Source organism: Rhamphochromis sp. 'chilingali' (assembly GCF_963969265.1).
Source record: "Rhamphochromis sp. 'chilingali' genome assembly, chromosome: 3".
Lineage (NCBI taxonomy): Eukaryota > Metazoa > Chordata > Actinopteri > Cichliformes > Cichlidae > Rhamphochromis > Rhamphochromis sp. 'chilingali'.
The window spans coordinates 34,798,390-34,825,037 of record NC_137931.1 but is presented as its reverse complement, the minus strand read 5'-3'; the positions used below and the strand labels follow the sequence as shown (position 1 = coordinate 34,825,037).

General features: G+C 42.1%; 1 protein-coding gene across 8 annotated transcripts in view; it reads left to right on the top strand.

Annotated features, from left to right (window-relative positions):
- celf5a (cugbp, Elav-like family member 5a) overlaps window positions 1–26,648 on the top strand; it is a 189,935-nt gene that overhangs the window by 80,177 nt on the left and 83,110 nt on the right. The gene's annotated exons all lie outside the window — the stretch shown is intronic.

The following is a 26,648-nucleotide window of genomic DNA, read 5'->3' as shown; positions in this document are numbered from 1 at the left end:
ACAGAAGGCATTTGCAGAACCGCTCCCATCTGAAAAAAATCCATGTAGGCATATCGGAGTGCTTCAGCTTTGAAAGAGTGTGGAAGTGCACATCAGGACGCAGGTGCTATTGATGATAGTGATACTGGCACTAACAGACCTGACTTTCACCAGAAGGCTGGAATCACGTCTGGGACAGTTTTTAAGTACTTGTTTTTCACTTTAACTTGCGCGTGCTGTTTGGATGAACATACTATTTTATACCTTTAGGAAATTCATTTTGGAGTGTTCCAGTGTGGATAGTTCCACCCTACACCAGTCTGGACACGCCTTCTCATTTAATGGGTTTTCTTTAATTTAGTGACTATTTACATTGTAGATTCTCACTGAAGGCATCAAAAACTATGAATGAACACACATGGAATTATGTGGTAAACAAAAAAGTTTGAAATAACTATTTTTTTAGATTCTTCAAAATAGCCACCCTTTACTTTGTGCACTCTTGGCATTCTCTCACTAAGCTTCATGAGGTAGTTACCTGAAATGGTTTTCCAACAGTCTTCAAGGAGTTCCCAGAGATGCTGAGCACTTGTTGGACCTTTTGCCTTCATTCTGCAGTCCATCTCATCCCAAACCATTTTGATTGGGTTTAGGTCAGGTGATTGTGGAGGGCAGGCCATCTAGCGCAGCACTCCATCACTCTCCTTCTTAGTCAGTTAGCCCTTACACGGCCTGGAGGTGTGTTTAGGGTCATTGTCCTGCTTTGAAAAATAAATAACGGTCTAAATAGATGGGATGGCATGTCGCTGCAGGATGCTGGTTCAGTTTGCCTTCAGTTTTGAATAAATCCCCCACAGTGTCACCAGCAAAGCACCCCCACACCATCTCACCTCCTCCTCCGTGCTTCACGGTAGGACTCATGCATGTAGAGACCATCATTTCACCTTTTCTGCATTGCACAAAGACACCGCGGGTGTATGAGGTAGTGTACAGGAAAGTGATAAGTAGACAGTATCAGCATACTGAGCAAATTTCTTTTAAGTGTATTTTATTTCCTGGCATCTCTATTCTACCATATTAAAACAACCCTGGTTGTCAAAATCTCACTTGTTTTAAACAGAATTTTTACACACACTTGAACCTCATTAGTCTCTACCATTAAGAATAGGTTAGACCAAGCAATACAATCTAAACAAAGAAACAGGAATACGATTATTCATTCAATTGACAAACTCATTTACACACCTAAATGGTTTGAAAAGTAAAACACTCCATACAGTATAACTCAAAAGGTTACTTTAAAGAAAATAAACAATACTATACAAAATGAAAAACCCCTTCATTTGGTTGAACCCAGACATGACAGCCCCTCCTGCACACCTGTTTTGGATATAGGACAAGAACAAAGGAACAAACAGAGGTAAATATATCCAAAGCAACATTAGCAAACATAATTGACCAGACATGCCCCTGTCAACAGAAGAACATTCAAATCACCTGATGGTTAAGTAGTATTTGCTTTAAAAGCATATGCATGGATGTAAACTGTAACATAATACTACGACGAACAAACCCGGGATAGTATGTAGAGCAAAGTTACGCCAGCAATGTCTAAACTAAAGCATCATGGCCAACTGTAAAATAACATGGGATAAATTAGCAATATGTTTAAGGGACAAGTGGTAAATAAGTTCAAGCTTACCACTTTGTCACAGGGTGGAACCAAAGATCACACATTTTGACTCATCAGACCAAAGCACAGATTTCCACTGGTCTAATGTCCACTCCTTGTGTTTCTTGGCCCAAACAAATCTCCTCTGCTTGTTGCTTTTCCTTAGTTGTGGTTATATAGCAGCCATTTGACCATAAAGGCCTGATTCACACAGTCTTCGCTGAGGAGTTGATGTAGAGATGTGTCTGCTACTGGATCTCTGTGCGGCATTTATCTGGGCTCTAATCTGAGGTGCTGTTAACTTGCGATTTCTGAGGCTGGTGACTCGGAGGACTTTATCCTCAGCAGCAGAGGTGACTCTTGGTCTTCCTTTCCTGGGGCGGTCTTCACGTGAGCCAGTTTCGTCGTAGCGCTTGATGGTTTTTGCGACTGCTCTTGGGGAGACCATTAAAGTTTTAGCAATTTTCCAGACTGACCTTCAGTTCTTAAAGTAATGATGGATTGCTGTTTCTCTTTACTTTGCTGATTGGTTCTTGCCGTAATTTGAATTCTAACAGCTGTCAAATAGGGTTTTTAGCTGTGTACCAACCTGACTTCTGCACAACACAATTGATGGTCCCAACCCCATTAAGAAGGGAAGAAATTCCACGAATGAACCTGATGAGACACACCTGTGAAGTGAAACCATTTCAGGTGACAACATCATGAAGCTTATGGAGAGAAGGGTTTGCATCACTGTCAACAAAGCAAAGAGTAGCTACTTTGGGGAATCTGCAGATTACAAAAATAGCCAATAGGGAAGCTGTTTCTTTTTTAAATTTATTAATTTGTATTTTTATGGATGCAGTCAATCCATCCATCCATCCATCTTCATCCGCTTTATCCGGGGCCGGGTCGCGGGGGCAGCAGCCTAAGCAAAGAGGCCCAGACCTCCCTCTCCCCAGCCACCTCCTCCAGCTTATCCGGGGGAATACCAAGGCGTTCCCAGGCCAGCCGAGAGATATAATCTCTCCAGCGTGTCCTGGGTCTGCCCCGGGGCCTCCTCCCGGTGGGACATGCCTGGAACACCTCACCCAGGAGGCGCCCAGGGGGCATCCTTGTCAGATGCCCGAACCACCTCAGCTGGCTCCTTTCGATGTGGAGCAGCAGCGGCTCTACTCTGAGCCCCTCCCGGATGGCCGAACTTCTCACCCTATCTCTAAGGGAGAGGCCAGCCACCCTTTGGAGGAAGCTCATTTCTGCCGCTTGTATCCGCGATCTCGTTCTTTCGGTCACTACCCACAGCTCGTGGCCATAGGTGAGGGTAGGGACGTAGATTGACCGGTAAATTGAGAGCTTCGCTTTTACACTCAGCTCCCTCTTCACCACGACGGACCGGTGCAGCGTCTGCATTACTGCAGCTGCAGCCCCAATCCGTCTGTCGATCTCCGGCTCCCTTCTCCCATCACTCGCGAACAAGACCCCGAGATACTTGAACTCCTCCACTTGGGGCAGGAACTCATCCCCGACCCGGAGTGGGCACTCCACCCTTTCCGGCTGAGAACCATGGCCTCAGATTTGGAGGTGCTGATCCTCATTCCCGCTGCTCGGCTGCGAACCGTTCCAGTGCGAGCTGGAGGCCCTCATCCAATGAAGCCAACAGAACCACATCATCTGCAAAAATCAGAGATGAGATTCTGATGCCACCAAAGCGAAAGCCCTCCGCCACTTGGCTGCGCCTAGAAATCCTGTCCATAAAAATTATGAACAGAACCGGAGACAAAGGGCAGCCCTGGCGGAGCCCATCACCCACCGGGAACGAGTCCGACTTATTGCCGGCAATGCGAACCAAGCTCTTGCAATGGTTGTATAGGGATCGAATGGCCCGTAGCAATGGGCCAGACACCCCATACTCCCGCAACACCTCCCACAGGACACCCCGAGGGACACGGTCGAATGCCTTCTCCAAGTCCACAAAACACATGTAGACTGGTTGGACAAACTCCCATGCACCCTCAAGTATCCTCGAGAGGATAAAGAGCTGGTCCAGTGTTCAGCGACCAGGACGAAAACCGCATTGTTCCTCCTGTATCCGAGGTTCGACTAGCGGACGAACTCTCCTTTCCAGCACCCTGGCATAGACTTTCCCAGGGAGGCTGAGGAGTGTGATCCCCCTGTAGTTGGAACACACCCGCCGGTCCCCCTTCTTAAAGATGGGGACCACCACCCCGGTCTGCCAGTCCACAGGTACTGCCCCCCATTGATGATAATCAATGCAAAGTCTAATATTCAATGAATATACAAAATGCATCTGTGTGTGTGTGTGTGTGTGTGCACACTGAGTGTATTTATTATGTGTTTTCCTGTAATTGGCATGTGTGTCAGAACACCTACTTTTCAGTCACAGCACGGCACTTTATTACAATTTGTTTGTCTGGCCCTGAAGTCTTCATTACGCAGTCACAAAGCACACAGAGACAGGGCTGCAAGGTCGCCATCCGGCAGGCCACACGGAGATGCGGCCCTCAATTTAGCAACTCTCAGGGGAACACCATAGACATATATCCACACAGATGCATGAACATATAGATGCATATTATACTCCTTTCTGAATAAATGTTTTGAAAAAGAGAAAATGCATGAACTCCCAATGATGAAATTAAACTCTTTTTCCACATATAGACAGAGAAACTCTGAAATATCAGTTGAGCACAAAACAAAATTAAAAATGCTAAGTGATGCTAAAGAAAGTCTTATTTTACCTGCACATTTCATAGTGGATAAATGACAAAAAATAAGCTTTCCAATTGATCATCTTGTCACTGGTGGGAGAATGATGTTTCAATTTGGTGAAAATGAACCTGATTTCATATTCTTCTACGTGTAACATTATAGCTATTCATGCTAAGGATATCATTTCTGAGTGTATTTGATCACTTAACTACAAACAGTCCTGCTAGACGGCTTTGTTGTATCTTTCTTTGCCCATTAGCTGTTCATTAAAGAGCGGCCTTGTCTGGGCCCAGAGGGTCTGTGTGTGTATATGTGTGTGTGTGTGCATGTGCGAACAGGTACATTATAGTATCTAATGTATGTGTCTGTGGACATACTTGCAAGCATTTGTGTGTGTCAAAATATGGTTTGCCGATCTCGCACGTGCATACCAATGTGGACGTACATACACGAGTGTAAAGCTTCACATTTGTTTTTATGCTCCCCAAATTTCGAGCTTTGTGGCACTGTGAGTTGCGATGCTTATTTACTTCTGTCAAGGTTAATAAATGAAGAAATCAAGGTGAGTGTGTCTCAATTCAGATACAAGGACACTGGTGGATGGTGGGGGGAAGGGGATGGGTGGGATCAGACACCCAGCTGGTACCTCTGAAATTTTAATTAAGCTCTCTCTTTATTTCTCCTCCACAGCCAGACATTGTGGTTGAGCATTCAGGCAGTCGGTGGAACAATTTTTTCCCTCAATAAAACCTAAGCCTGTGATGGGATAGTGGGGAGCTGTGGGTTTGCGTTTAAAGGAAGCAGCCTATTCCCCGCACTCTCTTATCACCTGCCTCACTCATTCCCCATCCTCTTTAAAGTGCACGTGATTTACTGTGTTAATAGTTCTACAGCGTGGTGTCATTGTGGAGTATGTCGAGTGCACAACAGTGTGCTATATTCAGTTTACATGGAAATGTGCACGTTAACACACGAAAGTGTCCACATCAGCATTACCTTTTAAAAGTGAAAATGTAGAATAGTTCATGCTAACACGATTCCCGTCAGGAAAGCATCATGACAAACATTGGTCTTTGACTCCGTGTTTGTTGATGTAGGTTCGTTTTAGCCTTTCATCCTATTTCAACTCTCCAGTTTCACATATTTCACTATAATTAGATGTCAGTTTGTTTGAAAAGAGTTGGACTTGGCCAATGACCAATTTAATGTGGACTACATAATGTTATACAGACCATTTCTTGGATTTAAACATTGATGTAATTAAGCAGTTCTTTACTTTTGGACTTCTTGGATGCCCTTCAAGCACGGTTGCTTCATCAATAGTCCAATTTAAGAACACAAATGCACGTGCATATTTATTGGTTTTAGCTGGTGTTAATTGCACCATGGACCTTGGCAGTATGCATTTTTAAAATACCCACAGAATTGAACATTTTCACTGCTAACAGCTTGTATGGATGTGTATGTGTACCCAAACAAATCAAATTTATTAGCCACTGTTCCAGTGTGATGTGATTTTATTGGCTTGGCAGTTAGGAGGAGATTGGAGAGCAGAGCAAATATATCTGTGAGGAAACTATGAGAATGGTAATGCAGTGTTTTGTGTTTACAGTCATGTTGAAAAGCAAGCGCACTCATTTTTAATTTTAAGGTTTTACATATTAGCATCGACCTCATATGAACAGCAGGGGGACTGGAGCCTATCCCAGGCCTCATAGGGCAAGAGGCAGAGTACACCCTGGACAGGTCGCCAGCCTGACGCAGGCCTAACACAGACAGACAACCATTCAGCTTTAGCTGTTGGACAAATGGCCTTGTAGTACATTTAATTCTAGAATACTTTGGTATACAGAGGAGTTCATGGTCGACTCAAAAACTGCAACGTGTTCAGGTTCTTTGGCTGCAAAACAAACCCACACCGTCATGCCTCCACCACCATGTTTGACCACTGATATTTTCTGGATTTTAAAACCTCCCAAGCAGAGATGGGCAGTAATGCGTTACTTGTAACGCGTTACTGTAATCCGATTACTTTTTCAAGTAATGAGTAAAGTAAGGGATTACTTTTGGATTACTTTTGAAAAAACGGTAATTAGATTACCGTTACTTTCACGTAGGAACGCTGCGTCATGTTGTCTCATGACAGTGACGTAAGCAAGTGCGACATTCCTGACAACAGCTGTGTGCAGATCAACAATGGATCATATATCGAGTGCGGGAGAGAGTATGAGCATGCAGCGTTTAAAGCGTGGAAGTACTGACCTTATTTTGAGTTTGATTCCATAAAAAGTGACAACGTAATGGGAGACACAGAGAAACTCGCGGATTCTTCCACTGACCGCCGTGGCACACCTGCACCAGGTTAAACCTCCGCCTACCCTGCTCCTGCTTTACAGGTGAAAATAGAGCAACAGGACCGCTAGTCTTTGACTTTATTTATTTTCTGCTGTGTTTTACTTGCATCTATTTGAAAGACTGAGTGTAAACACAAAAAAAAAATTTATGTGCTGGAATGTGCAGAAAATAGGTTTAAATATTAAACAAATTTCTTCCAGTCAGAGAATGTTGCATATAATTAAATTTTTGCTTGATGCATAAAGTTAAAAGATTAGAACTAATAAAACAAGTTTTAAAAAAGGACTTTTCTATTTGATTACATTTTGTATGATGGATTATGCAGAAAAAGTAGAATTGGGCTGAAAGATCTATCGCTTTATCACCTATTCAGGTTGTAAATCGTGTTTTTAAAAAGTAACTAAGTAAGTAATTACTTTTGAAAATAAGTAATCAGTAAAGTAACGGGATTACTTTTTTGGGGAAGTAATCAGTAATTAGTAACTGATTACTTTTTTCAAGTAACTTGACCAACACTGCTCCCAAGGACCAGATGATTATTTGTTTTTAGTACATCCTGTTACAAAACTCTTTCGTACTTTCTTTTTCAAATGACTAATGTTTCAATGAATATTTTTGTGTCTTTGTGTGCATTTTCAGATATTTTCAGTAACTACAGAATGGTATTTTGGGGTCTGAATCACAAAAATGATAATTCTTTTCAATAGTAAGCCTTGAAACTTGTGCAGGTCCATTATTGATGACACACTAACACAAAGTTTTAAAATGTTCCTTTGAAACTTGTCCTGTGGGATTATCCTCTACTTTGAACAAACTTTAGGGCATGTTAAGATCCCTACCTTGAAAGGGACAGCAAGCAAAAGAAACAAGTTTATTAAAACGGTATTTCATTTTCACAACAAATACAGTATGTGAGATTCGCATATAAATTGTTGCCATCCTCCATATGTATAGCAGATGGAACTATTTGAACACATAAATTATTTACTCAGCTTTAATCCAAAACAGTTGGTTCCAGAAAACCAAATTAGACGTTCCCACACATTTGAGCTTTTAAGATTAAGCATATATAAGAGCGATGCTCTAGATGAAAGATAACTTAAAGATACTGATTTTGATAATGAAATCAGTGCATCATCAAAGGCATCGCTTTCATGAATTAGTTATGGCCAATAAACATGATACACAGTCATTGCAAAGTAAATGCAGTGCAGCGATGTACATAAAAGCTCTCTTTAACATGTTCAGGACTGTCAGTTAGAGGAAGAATAAACATTTTTTTTAAGATTTGATGAAGGGAGTTGGGGGTTGTTTGTTGTTTATGAGACACTTAAAAGAAACATAGCTCCATTTTTTTTTTCATGCAGACGAAAAAAGCAATCGCACCAGTCTGTTAGTGCCAGTGGAAAAAGTAAGAAAAAGAAACCCGCTGATTCAAAGTGTACTGCCTCTCTCTCTATTATTTCTGAGTATCAGTGCAAAAGACTGAGCCTGGGAAAATATCCTTTGTGCTTTTATTCTGAGGGACTGACACTCAAACCTGTGCATACCCACTGATGAAAGCTGAAAACTTTTCTCTCATTGAACATCGTTGTAGCTGCACTGAAGAAACCCCACGCTTGATGCTGCGCTGTCAGCATTTAGGTAAACCTATAAGGAGAATGAGCTTTTAAGACAAGAATGATTATGAAACTGTAGTAGGTGGCCTACTATAACCTTATGTTTTAGCTGCTTAAACTGTAACCTTATTGGTGACCATATTTACTTAAATCGAGCTGCTTGTTAACCTTTTAATCTGAATTATAAATGAGCATGGGTTGTCCTCTTTGTGGTATTTTCATGTAATCTAATTTGCCGTAGACAAAATCGCATGGAAATTGGTTTTGGAGTTGACAACACATAGTCAGCAGCTGTTCAGAACTTTTTTGGGGGGGTTGGATTTCTTAAACTACAATGAAGAAGAAAAAAAGATTTACCTATCAAGTGTTTTCAGCTGCTCCCTGTATATTAATCTCATTAGGAGAGTTCTATAGGAAGTGGGAAAGGCACACTCCATTATTTATGGAAGTGTAATTATCTATGGTGTCACAAGCAGGCAGGAATTTACAGGACCCCGGTTCTGCATCAGCACAATGGCTAGCTAGGTAATGAAGCGAACACACCTCCAGGCCCTACAATACACTATCTGATCTGCACCACTGTTTTTAGTGTTGCTTTTTGCTACACTATTTCTTACTATTGCAGTATCTCAGGAATGGTGTGCAAGGTGTAGCTAGTAGGTGATGACTTGCTTGTACTTGTATTTGCTTTATGATTACAAAATAATAATTATAGTTATAATAATGAAAGTTCACTTGAAAACAAGTAAAGACGTACGTCTTTGATAACAGATTGGAAACAAAATTGCAAATATTTGCTTGTTGCAGCTTTCGAAAAAAAAAAAAAATTCAAATTAACTGCAAATTATTTTTTCATTTTGTTTCATATGACTTTAAGCTCGGGTGACCTGAGGTGAATTTACAAATAATTAAAATATCGTTAGAAGCACAGAGATGTTGAAATAAAATCGCTGTTCATTTATTGGGCGTGTATTTTGTGACCCTATAATTTGTTTTTGTTTTGTTTTTTTACATGAAGCACACCATTTTATGACTTATATATTTGATTGAACCTACTTCTTGGGTTTAAAAAGCCCTGATCATATAAAGGCATACAGTTAGAGCTTTGAAATATTTAATGACCAAATAAATGTAAAAAGTTTATCAGGAGAGAAATACAGTTAAGGAGCATTCTGAGGGTATGTCTTAATTATTGTTACTTTATTGTATGCAAAAAAAACCCAGAAACAAAATGAGATAAATAAAGAGAGAGAAAATCTGGAGCAAACACAGAGACAGAGGAATAGAGAAGCAGAGACAGGAGTCAGCCAGGCTGGCACGCTTTCTAACTCTCGTCCAGCATTTGACTGTGTGTACAGACTTAGCAGCAGCTTCCACAGCAGCTGCTGCTGCTGCAACGATGGGGTCATTTACATATAAATGAAAGTTGCCGATCACACGCTGCTGACCCCATTTATTTCAGTGGACAGACAGACGGGCAGGCAAGGCAAGCGCCAGCGAGTTGCCGAATTACTCCAAATTACCACATTTCCATCTCTACATCAGCCCCGTCAGGCCTGTAACCATCGCGTCCCAGTCACTTTTTTCACTGCTCTCTTCTCCCGCATGTACCCACCACCAGGTCTGGAGTGACTCTAATTGGCACTGGTGAATTTAAAGGACCTGTCAGTGGCTGAGGCTGTCACCACCCAGGACAGCACAGCAAAGAAACAACATAGCCAGCGTATCACAGCATGCCACAGCATTGAACAGCATAGCGCAGAAAACAACATAGTCAGGTTAGCATTGCACACAAACAGCAAAGTTTGCACATCACAGTGCAGGAATAACAGAGCTCAGCATAGCGCAGTACAGTACAACACTATATAAGCGACAACTCAGCTCATCGAGCACAAATTTATGCGGGATGTAGCATCCTGTGTGTTCATCTGTCACACACTTTTATTATTTTTACTGGCAAAAATCTCTTAGGTATTCATTATTTCCTTTATTTTCAATTACAATTCCTATTTCAAGCCCAGTTTTCAGTGTGTCTTTCATCCTCCCACATTTTGCTTCTCTCGCTCAATCATTTTCTCTTCCTGTATTACATTCGTATGTCATTAGTTTGCGTGAGCATCTGGATTTGAATCCTGAACCATATGCCCTATTAGCATCTCTATCTCGCTCCTTCCTTACACATGAAACGACGCAAATGTTCAAACACGCACGCAGGCACGCACACACACACACACACATTCGCTCAAAGTACCACAGTCTCAAGGTTTTACAAGACAGATTAATGCTAGAGGCCTGGATGATCTTAATGTGACAGCTGTGTCCTTTCCCGGGCTGCAACCCACTCACACACATACACTCTGGCTATCTCCACACATAGGACGGTGCTATTTTCTTCTACTCTGAAAACGAGAGTGATGAACCTTGCTGTAGGAAGGCAGGAAAAGCTAGTACTTGTAGCGGCATTATTTAGCTGGTAAAGCAGCCTCTCCTCCAACTTATTTGTCTCTTTCCTGTCTCATTCTTGGCTAACCAAGCACGCAACCTTATTAGTTCATTAAAAGGAGTCTGCCGCTTCTGCCTGACTTTGGTATAAGCAAGGGAAAGGGAAAAAAGGAGGAAAAGAAAAGGGAAGGGAGTCAAAACACCACTCTCTAATTACCCAAGATTGATGCATCCAGTGAACATCCTGGTAATCAATGTTGTTTTTATTTGTTTAATGGTAGGACAGGGATCACAGGCAGGCTGACCCTCTCTGATCATTAACAGAATTAATGCAGGGAGAAGCGCACGCAACTCCTCTCTGCTTGCCGGGTCCGGAAATAAGTGTCAGTGTGTTGGTTTGCGAATGCATGCGTGTGTGTGCGCCTCAGTTTATGTTCGAATTTGTTTACATCATTGAAGACTAAAATGAGCCAGCCAACCATACCTATCTAGATTCACTTGTTGAGATGGATATTATTCTGCATGAGATCACTCCACTGTGGAGCTCATTCACTTGCTACGCGAGTGTAGATAGGTGATTTTACAGGGCTGCATCCAATTAAAAAATACAATTTACTTTCGCTGAACGAGTTGACAGACAAAGCTAAATTTGTGTTAAGTGAATGTTTTTCTATTATAATAGGTTAGGGAACATCTGCTGACCTTATGTGGCACACGTCTTCTAAGTTTGCTGCATTTTTGGTTCTTCCCAGCGCTTCTTGTCAGTAATCCCGGCAGATTAAACTCAAGTCTTTCTCATAGCTTACTAAGAATTACTTTAAGATGGAAACATACATTAATGAGGAGATCTTGTGACCTGAAACAGGGACGGCGTTACTGATGGTGTTTTCTAAACTGCCTGCGTGGGACTGATGCTACTCAGTTCAAACAGCAGTTTAATCAGGATTTTGTTTTCCTTTTTATGGGTATGAGGCTCAAAAGCTCAGTATCTGGCCAGGCTGAGCCATTCACTACTTCAGTGGCTGCGTTGATGTGTTTAGATATCTTAACTGTCCATCTGCCTTTGTCCTTTACCATGTAAACATTAGCAACTTGTAAAATATTCTGTAGCGGCATATGGGTCTCAGTAAAGTCACTGAAAAATTGATGGTAAGCGTAATGGATGCGGCCACTTAAAAAGATGATTCTTGGAGTCGATGGTAATTAATTAACGTACAGTAGCTGTTTTCTGAGGATCTCCAGTCGACCCCCAGGGGCTGACATGCTATATAAATGTCATGACTCACAGTGACAAGAGGAAGAGGATGAGCCTTGATGGGCCAATGAGTAATTAAAGTTAGTGTAGAAAATGAACTAAATCTCAACTGTTGACACTGTTTAAACATCTTCATATTTAATCCTGACAGTAATGCCAGTCACACTCTTGGCCAGGATCCATAATGGATAGCCACACGACAAAAATCAAGCTTCAGCGCCAGTGGTAGGTTTCTGAAAAATGTGTCCTCAAGATGACGTGTAAGCATTGATGGAGTGAAAGTGGGCGTGGGTTTAAGATTGAATTCCTTTCTTCATCTGAAGCTCTTAAGATCCTCTCAGACATGCTTGCTCTGGTAACCAAGTCTTCCTCTGAACTCATGACGCGAGTGTGAATATGTAGGCATACAGGTGTTTATACATATTCATAAATGAAAATGTTTCTCCTACGAATCAATGGTTTTGCTACTGTACGATGTAGATGGATGTCTGTGGTGTTAAAGAAGACCTTAAGTTGGATCGATCTTTGAACTGCGAGTGAGAAGAAGATAATTTACAAAATGCAAAAGCATGAGTACAGTTTTAAAGTGACACAAAGACTGCAAGGAACCAAATAGTTTGGAGGAAGATTAAGGAAGTTAAAGGAAGGTGTGTAGCAACACTCCATAACGATCTGTACTTTAAAACTAAGATGCACCACTCTGCTTGTAAACACATTATATTCCGACTTTTGTTCTTTCATTGTTCTCATGCATTTATCAGTAGACACACACAAAGACACAGACACACACTGGTAGCAGAAGAATGTAAAACATGGAGACCTTGAAGGCTTTTTAAACCATGGCTGTCCTACTGTCCTGCAGGCTAACCTCCAGCAGCCCTGGCGATGTAGTGTCAGCAATGACATTGGGATTCTATTAGCAGGTTGTGCAAGGTGCTGGCCCCCTGCCCTGTGGTAAGACCTACCATTGATCTGTCATGGGAGATGGCTGCTCTCCGCTCCCCACTCCCATAGGGCTCAATTTGAACCTTTCCAAAACCCAGGACTGAACCCTCTGCTTGAAATCTACCTGGGGAGCGGAGGGAGAGAGGAGCAGAGAGCTCAAGGTCAGGCGTGACATCGGTGTGCAGATAAAGACCACTTGGTATGGTCGACACGGACCATAATGGCCAGTGAAAAGTGAGGTTATTTGTTATCGATTCCCAATGAGGGAAATCACCAGGTCTATATAACGCTGTTTATGGCTGGGCAGTGTATGTGTGTGTTCGGCAGGGCAGGGGGGTCGATGTGAGGCCAAGCGAACCTTCTGAAGGACGGACGAAGAAATGAAAGTCTTTTCTCTTTCCTTTGCTCTCTCTAGCTTTCTGTTTTGAATGAGTGCATAGTGATCTGCTTTCCCAGCCAGCCTCATTTGTATTTTTACTGAATTACCCCGGATGCGCAACCTGAACCCACTTAAGCATGTCACTTAGCGTTTGTTGAAGTTAGCCTAGACACGGCCCTCATCAGGTTTCAATGAGGGAGGCTGTGGCTAAGTGGCCACTTGTCATGTTTATTTCATTTTTCCAGTTTCCCACATGATGATATGTTTACTGTCCAAGCTGTTTAAAAAGAAAAGCAAGACAAGAGGGAGAGACGTAGCTGATGAACAACGTATAAGCGCCATACCGTGTCATGATGGTTCATAAACTTCTGCTCGTAACTTTTCTAAACCGCTGCTTTAGCGTGGTAGGATTGAGCATGTTCTCTTTAAGTGTAGATGGAGGTTTAATATGCCGGAGAGGAGGTGTTTGAATAATCTTGAATAAAATGTGTTTACATATAGTTATAGAGTCTTTTAATCCTTTTTGACTCACACAATATGAAGCAACACTGAGGAACACAGGGGTGTATGTGAATTAACACTGTGAAAGTACAAACAGAACAGAATATTGAAATTGCCCCCACGGGCGATGCTCGTGTGTGCTGTGGCAGCGAGACACTTCCTGGTGCTGCTCCATTTTATATGTATGAAAATCTCTCACGGATCCATGATATACATTATAGATGAGGGCTCCCACTCTGCACTCCAGTCACTGGAGCAGAATTTTCCATGATATGCTCCCCCACCGACACCACCGCCACTGCCGCCCACTCCTCTCCTCTCTTTCTCTCATTTCACTCTCTCTCCATTCATTTCTCCTTCCATATGCCCTCCCATTGGAACATTGTTTCATCCCTCACCAGTTTCCTTTCATCCCTCTCCAGCCCTTTGGTCTCTTATCATTTTATCCTTCCATAAGTCAAATCTTACGTCTTTACTTCCACTCATCCACCCTTCCTTCTTTCACTTATGCCTCCCCTCCCCCCCGTACCATGGAACAAGCAAGTGAGCACAGAACATGTGACCGGAGAGGTGGGAGCCTGCCCGGCCTCCCCCTGCGGTGCCACCATACGTTGATTTGTCTCCTCCGGTTCCATATTGATTTTGTTTTAAACAAGTGAAAAATACAAGAAGAATGAGGTGCCAAAGGTGACATGAAATAAAATAAAATAAAATAAAAAGTGAAAAGGGGAAAAGGGAGGGAGGGGGGAAGAAGAACAAGAAAGAGAAAAAAGGAAAGTGTTTCTATGTATCAAATCTATGAGTCAGGTCCCAGGTGGTGCTAGGGTATTATCAAGAGAGACTCAAAACGAAGGGAACAGAAGTGGAAAGAGACTCCTTTTTTGTAAAATCTCTTTTTTTATTCCACCCGTTTACTTTGTGCTTGCAAAATGAGTTCTGGGGTCGGCTATGTGGCAAATGCATCTCATTCTACGTCATGGTACAGTTCCTGCCTTAAAATGATTCTCTGCTTAGTTCAATTTAAGTTGTGCGCAGAATAATCGATCCCCCCATTAATTCTACTTAGCTGAGCTTCACAGTACAAGCCTGGGCTTGACTGGTCCACCAAGGCCAGTGCTGCTGAATGGCTGACCTTTACACGGCTCGGACTGCCATTGATTTTCAGCAGGACTTATTTCATGAACTGGGGGTTGGGATGGGGCGCCCAGATGAAGATGAACTATGAGGTAAAATCACTTCTGTGGCCCTTTCCATTTTCTGTGCACTCTCCTCTCTCCTATTGCTTTCTTTTTTTCTCTGTCCTCGTTACTTTGGAATAAGCACTGTAAACCATATTGGCTGAGGACTGTGGGTGCTATGAGAGCAAATAAAGTGTCGCCTCTGTGGACCCCCGCCCCACCCAACTCCACCACTGCCATGAGTTACGAGCCCACGCTCCAACCCTCGTCTTGATGTGTTTGTGTGTGTGTGTGAGCGTGTTTTCATATCTTTGTGGGACCAGAAATTGGACATTTACTGTACTTACGGGGACCAAAATCCCCACAAGTTTGAAGTCATTTTTGAGACTCAAAATGTGTTTTTTCTGTCTGGGTTACAATTGGGTTATGGTTAGGTTTAGGGTAAGGGTTAGGCATTCATTTTTATGTTTATGGTTAGGGTAAGTGGCTAGGGAAAGCATTATGTCAATTGGATGTCCCCACAAGATATGAATACCCGACGTGTGTGTGCCTGTGCTTTAGGTTCACTTGTGAGTATCTTTGCATTCATTTTTCTGTCCATGCTTGAGTGTATGTAGGTTACATCCTTAAGTGCTTTTGGATCGCTCTCTGAGTGACATTGTCCCTTGGTATTAACACTCAAGAACAAATGCAAAGCGGCATGTGAACTAGTCGTAGTGCTCACAGGACTGCCATTAAAAAAGAAAGAAGTGAGAAAAACAATGCTGACCTAATGGCTCGACACATCATCCACGTTACAAGAGCAGGAAGGTGAGAGAAGAAAAGAGAATGCGGCTCAAATCTAAAGTATATTTTTTTTATGATTTAAGCATTAGATACTGAACAGTGGTAAATATTTAAGTGTCTAATTTTTTTTAGACAGATGCGTGCAGATAAACACAACACCAGTGAACAATATAGTAATTGATGAACATTAAACCAACAAGGAAGAAAAGCGTAGGAGGCTTCTGTTCTTTTTCTCCAGTTCATGCAGAGTGCACTGAATGTCTCCCTTTCTCCCTTGCCCTCTCTCTCCGCACCTCTCCCTCCTCTTGGCCTGCAAGAGCTGTATATCAGTGACTGTTGACTGTAAAAAAAACATATTCAAATTTAATACCTGCTCATGAATACATGCACGCATACAAAAATCCCTGGGCAGAGGGAGGCATGAGAAGCAAGTGAAGTCATGGTCTGTAGATGCTGCTGTAAAAATGGAGGAGGATACGTTATGAGGTTAGCGGTGGGGATGGCAGGGGGGAAGATGCGTAGCATTTCGATGCTCAAGGTAAGGCATCGTAACTGGACAACTGAATCTCTCGCTGAAGCTTAATTCCCTCACACCTCTGTAGATGTGAAAGAGAACTGTCTCTACCATGAAATATTATCAAAGCTAACATATGCTTTTCTTTTCTGTTTTCTTATTTTTGTTTTCTTATTTACCCTGGTCATTTAATGGCCAGTTAGACACTCTGCATTGTTATTTTTTTAGCATTGTCCAAAAAGGACACCAGCCAGCACAACCTAGATGCATACCCCCAGTGGCACAGGACAACCAGTCACACAGCAACCCCTACCCCTAGCACCCGCACCAACCCTGGAAGATTAAGTTGCACCCACCCCAGAGAACTAGGGACAGGGACACAGCAGCGAACCTGCAGGGAAGACTCCCCCACACAGGGCAGCACAGAGTAGGGGGGCAGACCAGGGGAAGGAGAAAAGAAAGGGAGATTTTTGGTGACCCTCCACCAAAGGAGGAATTGTCTAGGTGTCACACCTCAGGCAGCATCTAGCTGTTTGGAAGGTGTACTCGTGGCTGGAAAGAAAACCCTAAATATCTGTGTCAGTTTAGCTCGAATCTTTGGCAGAATTTACAGTTCTTGTGATTCTGGGGCAAATCCTTCACAGTTGTTTGCATTGGAGATTGGGGTTAATGATATTCTGAAATAATGTGCAATACACAGATGTGTGCTTTGTTTCATAGGTCTTTCACTGGGTTTCAGTGCAGTTTAAGGAAACGAAAGAACAAAAGCAATACCCAAAGAATGAATGTAATGCACTGGGCCAGTCTGGACAAAAAAACACTTGGAGCCCTCGTCACTTTTTTAGCTGTTGTGATAACTACCCATAGCCTCAAAGAACATATTCGTCTATGTGTTGGAAAACACAAATCCCTCATCCTTGGTTCCAAGCCACAGCTCACTCTGCAGTGCAACTTTCCCCTGCAGCACCTCCTTGTCTTTAAACCTGAATCTATGCCTCTTTCTAAACTGTGTACAGAAAATGACAAAATTTATTTTATTCCCGCAGCGTCCAAAATTTTGACAGAATTTAGACGCAGGCACACATGCTGAACACTGCCCCAAACTCCATTTACTCACCCACTTCAAAGCTTACCATTGAAATAAGCCACACAAGGCCTTAGGAGGCAGTGAGGAGTGGGAGTTGGCAAAGACACTTCCAATGTGTTTTCCGCTCCAGTGCTTCTTGTTCTCACTTCGTCAGAGTGTGTTTGCTGCAGATTTGGAGAAATGGCGAGAGGTCAGGCCAGTGTGCTGCTTGTCTGGCCCCCGGGTTCTGTGCAGTTCAAGGTTGAAGCTGACACAGTGAGAGGGGTCTTTGTGTTTATTTAGCAAACAATTTCACCGTGTTGTAGCCTCAGACTTGAGGGGAGGAGGGAAAGGAGGAGGAGGCGAGAGAGGCTAGAAGACAGGCCCGTTCCCTTTGTGTGGTGCTGAATGCGCTTATAGACAAGCAAGGATTTTCTCTAAGTGTCAGGATGAAACATAAGCAGGCTTTGCAGCCAAGGGCTGGAATGGTGGGAGAGTGATGGGACCAGGAGAAGTCGCAGGTGACAGAGTGCTGTGTGTGTGCATGCGTGTGTGTGAAACACGGGGTATTGATATGCTGGGAATGAAGCTTGGAGCAGATGGACAGAGCAGGCTGGATCTATGTCGATCCTGCGAGTTCTGGCTCCTTGTCACAATCCGGCCTTTGATGGACTAACACAAAAACATACACATGTACCAGGCAACTGTGCCCAGTTGAGATTTTACTAACTTGATAAGAATCCTATTCAGTTGCAAATGGTTGATCATTCTATCGTTAATAACCATTGCATCATACTGAGAGAAGACCAGAGGAGACTTACTATGGTTCATCAGAGAAACCCTCAGGATTCAGGCAGGAGGGCATTTATACTGAAAGAATGTGTGCAGTGAAAGTTAAAGGAGGATGCACTAAGATTCTTCTGAAAACAAAATCAGTTAAAGAAAGTCTTATTAAGCTCTCTTCATTTGTAGATTGGGTTTGTTCATTGGTCTGTTTCATTTCCAGGTTCTATTTTTTAGCCTGTCTCACTGTTTCTGGCTCCTCTCACACCTTTCTCCAAAGCAAAGCCAACATGCTTGGCGCTGTCCCTGTCTAAATCCCTCCTTCCATCTATCTCTATCCTCCTCTGGCTTCACCTTCTGCTGTTCCCCTCTTTTTCTGTGAAGGGTAGCATAGGGAGTGGAGGAAAAATGCAGGTGCTGGTGAATTTCTAATAGGCAATCATAGTGCTCAGGACAAGATTCCTACTGGAGGTCTTGGGACCATTAAAGAAACGTCAACTCGGCATAGGTATGCCAAGAATTATGAGTCAGTGGGCAGACAACACTTTTTGGCACCTATTGGTCAGAGCAGCAGGCCGTAATCTGTCACAATCCTGGAGTTGCTGTGACAGCAGCAGGAGCATTCTGGGCTCAACACAGAGGGTAAAGGAAACATGCAGGAAACATGCAGCTCAGGATGTGTGTGTGCATGTGTGTGCATGTGTGTGCATGTGTGTGCGTGCAATTGGATGGATAGGTGCATTTGCGAGATTTGCAGAACACAGATGCCATAACATATTTGGTACATTTAGGCTTCCATTAACAAACCTAAATGTTTTCAGAATAAAGTCATGGCTTCAAGAGCAGATATTCAGTGTCTGTTTCATTGCCTGAAACATAGCACAGACATGCCAAACGCTATGAAAGCAGGGACAGGGCTGAGGGAGAAGTAACAGCAGCAAATCCAACACATGACCGGGGCTGCTTCAAGTAGTTTTTGCTGTCTCTCCATATCAATAAATCAATAACATAATAATCAATAACACCTAATTAAATGAAAGAATGAACAAGACAGTTATTTTGTTTTTTATTGTTATTAATGAAAATTCTGCTGGACGTAACACCATATGATCTAAATTGAAGTGCATGTGTAGTAATGTGCTTGCATGTGAGCATCCAGGATGTGATTATCTACATCACTACCTTAGCTGTAACTCACTGATGGTCAGGAAAGATGTAATCTTCAAAGCAAATATCAAAGCTGTGGCCAGATAGGAAACATGGCATCGGTGCATAAGGGCACCTTTAAGCATTAAAGCCTCACACAAGTCCAGATCTGTAATTCTGTCACGGCACATATCCTCCATCATTCCACTACTTCCTCTCACTCCGGACCCTTTCTGTGGCGCATGCTGGGATTGGCATGATGTCGCCCTTCTGAAGCCACCGGGTTGGGTCTGTCGTCGCGATCTTATCTTTCTAAGGACAGTTCCTCAAAATGAACTGAAGAGAGTAAACCACATGAAACAGCGAGCAGAATAAAAAAGAGAGGGATTCTGTCTGTGTGTGTGGGAGAGATGTGAGCCCACCAAAAGCTTAAGCCTCCAGTGTGCTGTGCAGATAAGATTCATTAGATAGGTTGGTAAATGCAAGAGAGAGGCAAAGCAAGGCAGAGAGAGAGAGCGAGCGAGCGAGAGAGGGAGAGATTGAGCTTGCTGCTGCTCCAGCATTTGTTGACACAGATTTACAATGAGTCTCCCACTGCTTCACGCATTACAGTAACACACCATGTCAATAGCTCTCTGGGCTAGAAAAGCAGCCATGCCAAAGATGTCTGGGACTGATGCCCTTCCCCTGATAACCAAAGTGTGGCTCATAAGTCAGGACGTGTAGGAGAAGGCGGGGTGGGACATGAAAAAAATGTTTCTCTTTTCTGTTTTTAAACACCCTCCCGCCCCACTCTTCTCTCGCAATCTCTCCATCTTCTCACTCATCTTTTCATTCGTTTTTGCTTTTCTGTCACTTCTCTAAGATCCTTTTCCTCCCCCTGTCTTTCCATCTCCCTGGGTCTCTTACTTTTCTCCCCTTCTGTTTCTCTTTATCTCTTGGACGCCCCGCTACAGGCTCAGTAGGACAGGATTTAGGCATTAGCTCAATCCCCCTATCTACTCCCCCTCATGATTGCACACTGTTTCTATCACCCACATACCCAAGTCCAGTGCACAAGTCTTGTAGGACTCAGAGTCTCTCATACAAATACTGTTAGAGAGCTTATACTCCACAAGGCAGGAAGCCATAATCAACTAGACGGACAAGCGTGGTGTGAAAGCGAGCATGCTTGTGCAGAGGGTTTGAATAGTAATAAGGAAACTCAGAGGTGGATGGTGAGATTTTTATATGGTATTTTGGGCTAATTAGACTCTTTACAGAAGTAATAAAGAGTCTGATCAGAACCAACACATCCACGCCATGCGTGTCTGCTGAGTCATGGGGTGCCACAAATGAGGTAGTTCTGATGTGTGACATTCACCTTCATGAAATCTTGATGAGAGCCGAGTTCTGTTGTCTGTGTAATGAGGGCTGTAGCAGGCAGACAGCTGGCCAACCACTTCAGCTACTAAAGCTATGATAATAGAGAGGGTTGGAAAGTCTTTTGGAAAGCATTCGGTAGATGGACTTCAGGCTGTTTCTGGGAGGCAGTTAGTGTTTTGGGGGAAGAAATAAACAGGAACTTGGATGGCATCAGACAACAGAAGGTCTAATGGTCTTAATCAGAGATGTTGTAGTGGTGCTAGTGGTTATGGTACTACAGATTGCACATGTTCGTGAGTTAGCTGTGGCTTCATTGCTAATTGGTGTATTACAAGAAGAAGCATTCAGTGTAACAGATGGATATTAACAATTTAGTTCCAATATAAGTTGTTCAGCCTTTGTAAAAAAGTAACACTTAATCATACAGCATAAGTACAGAGTAAAAACAAATTGCACTCTGAGCAGCAGTATACATGTTTATCTTTGAGTGCACCTCCACACATGAAATCCTGCAAGAAAATCATAATAAAGCCTGTGTCTTATTTCTATTCAAAGTGAATGTAGATTTATGGAGTAGAACTTTTCTTGCTTACAAATCTGATACCGACTAGCTGAGGTCTGCAGGTGTCTGTCAGTCCATGTCAGTGCCTCGAGCTTAAAATCCTTTTGCTTCTGATAGGAATCCCAAAGCTTATAGTGGCTGCCATCTTCTCAGCACTGACTGATGCTTCTTATCAGGACCACCACACTGCTGCTGCCAGCACATTTCCACATATGGCTAAATTATAAATCATTTGCACAAACATTCTCCCTCATGCATTCAAACACATGTGAGCATTCACGCACGAGCAATACAGGATGAGTATAGTGTAGGCAGCAACGCCTCATTTATTCAAAAGTGTAGTTATTAGTTAAATGCACATGAATATAAACCCATGCATGAAATTCTGTTTATTTAACTGTTTTTATTTAATCCGGTCGTTAAGTCTGACGTCACTAGCCGTGTCTGGGCCTAAACTCCGCTGCCGGTCCATATATCAAACGATCACTATGGCATTACTGAGAGTTGAAAAACTGTCTTAAGTCTTTCATCTTTAATAAAATTATCAGCGTTCTGCTCTACCAGGTGTAACAATTGAGTTTAACATCCAGGCATCCATGAAAACAGAATTTATGACATTTAACGGAGTTAGAAGTTAGCAGGAAGTTAGCTCGCTAGCTTCTATCTAAATACAATATAGCATGTCCTGACTGCGGGGTTTTGGAAACAAATTAAAACGTACAGCTCTGTTTTCACTTCCAACATAAATGAAAACAGAAAGCTAAACAGCAGTGACGTTTGTAGGGTTACTGAAGTTTGGCTAGCTGGTATATAATGATGTGCTATGTGATCGCTAGCGACACAGCTATGTTAGCATAATATAAACAAGCTAACTTTTTTTTCACTCGATAAAAGTTAACTTGAGTGTTCTCGGTGGTCAGGAACAAATGTAATCGCATGGCAGGATGCTGTAAAAGGACCAAACTTCAGTCAGGAGAACAACTGAGATAATCTATCCACAATACGAGGTTATTCATTCATATACTGCTGCATGGGCTGGGCTGTAGTTACATCCTAAGGTTTTAAAAACTGAGCTTAAATAAATGATTAGCGGTAATAAAAGCCGAGGGAGGTCAACAGTGATCACTGACTGTTTTTAGGAGCTTTTTGAGATTAAATAGAAGAAAATACAAAACATTAAACATATTAACAACACAAAAGCCATATTAAACGCAGACTACTTTAGGCCTGGAAGTAGGATTCGTCACATCATCACTTAACGACCGGATTGCTATGATTGATGACTGAGTTCATTTCCTGTTTTATTTTGGTAATGAGTTTCCCCTGCGTTTGGCTGTTTTCGCCTGCACCCAATCACATTTTTGTATGTAGGTAGTGTTGTCTCTGTCAGCTGGCGGTCTGGCTTTTTGCCCTTGTGTTCTTTCTGTGGCTATCTCTGGTGTCTTTGTATTGTTTTGTTCCTGGACTTAATAAGTGATTCTTATCTTTCATTCAAATATTCATTTTGTTTGCTACACTCATGAACTTTATATTTGGGTCCATACTTGCTAACATCCAACATCTAATGTATTTGAAATCACATACATTGTGTTATAGGCCCACGGTAATGGGAATATATCAAGAACTTGTGCTAATGGTTGGTGACAAGAAGCAGGGCTTTCACTTTTTTAATAAGTAAAATCTAATTTGTATTACACCTTTCAAGATAAACATGACAAAGTGCTTCCCCCAAGAATGCTACAGCATAAAAACAAAACTTAACCAAAACAAAAATGCACATAATTTATTACTATTGTGATTGCAACGAAGCACTTTTAAAGTGTAAAACATTACACAAAGGCTCTCTGCTGTCATGCTCTCTTCCTCTCTACGCTCTCCTTCCTACTGTATACAGTACAGATTTATTAGCTAGAGCCAGGGCCCCCGGACAGTCACCACTCAGCACTCCCTCAGATCAATAATTGGAAATATTAATTATATCAGCTGAGACGGCCCAGTCGGAAGGGGGCTGTTTATGCTCCTGTTACTGAGCAGTGCAGCACTATGAGCTCTGATGGCCCACTAATGCGTATTAATGATCCCAGAACAAACATTACTCTATATTAAACTGGAACGAAAGCCAGAAGACATCACACATATTATATGGCTGTTAGAGTTATTTTATTGCAGCCCTGTAAGTAAGAGCTGTTGGATAACTGTTTCTAAAGGACTGCTTCTACTGAGGAATTGGCTTTTTAAAAAACAAGACGGGATTTACTGCAGTTTTATTTCTGTTTACTGTTCATCTTTACGTGTATCTCTTTTCATAAATATGAAAGTTCAAAATTTGCACTTGGAATCGCACCAGGTCTTGCGTTATTGTCTCTCCACTGGCCGTCTCTGGGGTTTCACCATTTAAAGAATGGGACTTTGTACTGCTCAATCCTGCTAAACTCTAGTTATGAACTTCCTCCTGTCACAGATAGTGCCAGCAGTAGACTTGAAATCCACCACACCTGGCTGACAAAATCTCAACTACACATCCTTTGACTTTTGTGGTGAAATATAAAATCAGACACTCGAATGGCTCGATCCCAGAGGTGGTTAGGGATTGCTTAAACAGAAACCACACCTGTGTTAGGTGCCATTTTACCAGGTTAAAAAAGTGTCATATGGTACTTGGATATGTGTATCACTTTGTAACAGTATATGTAAAGAGATAGCTGACCATCAGTCTTGTAGACTAATGAACAGAGACAAACCAGCTGGCTGAGTGTGTATATTCCAGGCATAGTGCACACTACATTATGTTCTGCAAGCCCCGGGGTTTCCATCTGACCCTTCTCATAAAACAGCAACATACTAGTGTTAAAAGCTTTAATTCAACTGACTGCGGGCTTAACTGGGCAAATGAGGCGGTTCAATGAAAGCATATAGATTTGTCAAAGCCCTTAGAGCAACACAGTGTGTGGAATGGGAAATGGAGAAAGACCAGGGCGCTTACTGGGAAAACCAGAAACTCTTTTCGCTCGAGGTGGAATTCAAAGAATGTTAGCTAGTTTGAAGATCGTGAAGCAACTGATTGAAGCTTATTTATTGGCTTCAGTCAAACACGATCAGTTTACTTTCACAATCTCCTTGTAATAACCTTTAAGATTCAGAATAAGTAATGTAAAGAAAGAAGAAAGTCCCCATCTTTTCTTCCACACAGTTTAAAAAAACATGTTTAGGACAGAAGGCACATGCATCAAACTTTTATTTTACCGCAAATGTATTTTTACATAATGATGAAATTAGTATAACGATGATTCTGTGGGAGATACAAAACCCATTAAATAAATCAAAATCTTGATTAATGCAGTATGTGGTTGGTTCCCCTTGTAGATCCGGTGATGCAAATAATAATGAACAAATTTAGAAAAAAAATGAATACAAGAGACAAATTATTTGTGCTCCACAATATCAGACATATAGATATAGCGAGTTTCTCTCCCAGTATTTATTCACATTCAAAATGCATTTTCATCGTTTTGCCAATTATAATTGATGTCCAACAAATATGCAAACAGTACATTTGAGCAGAGGGTAGCCTAGGGAGGCAGGTGGTTAATTTGTGCTGTAAATATACAGTGTTTGTATAATGCAGGTGCTTTTTTTTTACCTCTTTGTTTTGTCTTTTTGGGGATTTTTCACAGTGTGTTTGAAAGTGAAAGGCAGGAAAGTGGAGTCAGAGCAGCAGAAATGGCACTCAGCAGAGAGGCAATCTTATCTAAGAGCTGCAGGCATCTTTTTCCTTCACTCTCTTTCTCCCTTCGGCGCTGTGCTTCTCTTACGACTTTCTCCATTTCTTCTTGTCGTTTTCCAAAATCTCACCTATTTTTTTTGTCTGGTATTTTCATTCGAGGCTCTCACTTGATCATTCCCAAATATTTATTAATAGATAAAAGCGAGAAAAGAATCAGTTATTGTTTCATTCTTTATTAGCATGTCAATAATCTGCGAGCTCCAGTTGTTAAAGGGCATAGTGAGAAAAAAATGCCCTAAAGTAGCCGAGTTAATTAATGGTTTCCTTGGCAACACCAGTACTTAATAAATTTAACTTAAGTTACCTTGTCTGTGCATGTGTGAGCAGGCTAATAGTACGGGTGTACAATTTGCACTTAATTTCTGCTGGAATTACACGATTTTCTTTATGTGTTCAAGGGAAATTTAACAAACTGAGAGCCATCAGCTGTGACTGTTCTGGACCATAATGCATTGCTCTCGGGCAAATAAATAGACCATTAAGCTGGCATGTTGGAGGCTGAACAGTAACTAGCTTTAGAGAACTGCCTCCCACACACAGGCACCCTGTAGAGATGGCTGAGATCATAGCGTTGTAGAGCCACAGCCGTGGATTTGGCCTCCTCCATCATGCATTTGAACAAAAATCAACTGGCAGGATCGAAGCGTCTTTTGTCCGTTTGACACGTCAAAGGCAAATTCAAAGATTTCCTGTGTTGTTGCGAAGGAGCCGAGGGTTGTTAAGTTATCTGTGAATTTGTCTTGCGGCTGTTTCTTTCCCCGTTTCAGAGGTGTTTCTGTCTCGGAGGTTGCTTTGAACGTGTGCGATAGTATTGCGGTTGACTCTGTAATCTATCTGAACACGCTGTGGAGCAGTGCACCCCGTGGCTTGGCATTAGCATACCGTAGTGCTACTTTGCTCGTGTTATACAAGGAAAAGAAAGCACTTGTAGATGGATAGGGAGAGGGAGAGGAGCCACCCAAGACACGAGGAGCTGAAACCACAACCTTCACAAGGATAACATCCTCTCTGTTTTCCTACAAAGTCTTAGCTAGTTCTAGTTATTATTTACGATGGGTAAATTTATGGAATAATTTCAGCTAGGGAAGGTTACTCAGTTCCTCAAGGTGAAAATGGATACGTTTAGCACTTAATGAATCGGGCCTGGGCCTCTGCCCCATATATCAGCATGTTATTAAGACATTTTAAAATCCCATTATGGTGTTTCTCCTTGAACATGTCATGCTTTTATTGGACTGCCCTGTCTTTAAATCTGACCTTTTCAGCCCTGTTCTGGAATTGAACGGGGGGGAAAAAGATACATGACAGGACGATGGTTCAAAATATACATATCTGGCTATAAAAATATCAGCGCATGGCGGTTTCTTAGTCATTTGACTGCAACACCAAGAATGACAAGTGGTCTTAAAAAGCAGCTACAAATGGTTCAAGAGGTTGCTTTTATATTCCAGTAATCTTGTTACATGTTTGGGCTATTTGTGGTCTCATTTTTTTAATCCAGTCTTTTTGTTCTCACAGTTGTTGCCTCAGTCAAAGTAGGGTGTGATGCTGGCATTTTGACGTGTGCAGATAAATCATCTTATGAGCTTTACGCTCTGCTGCCGT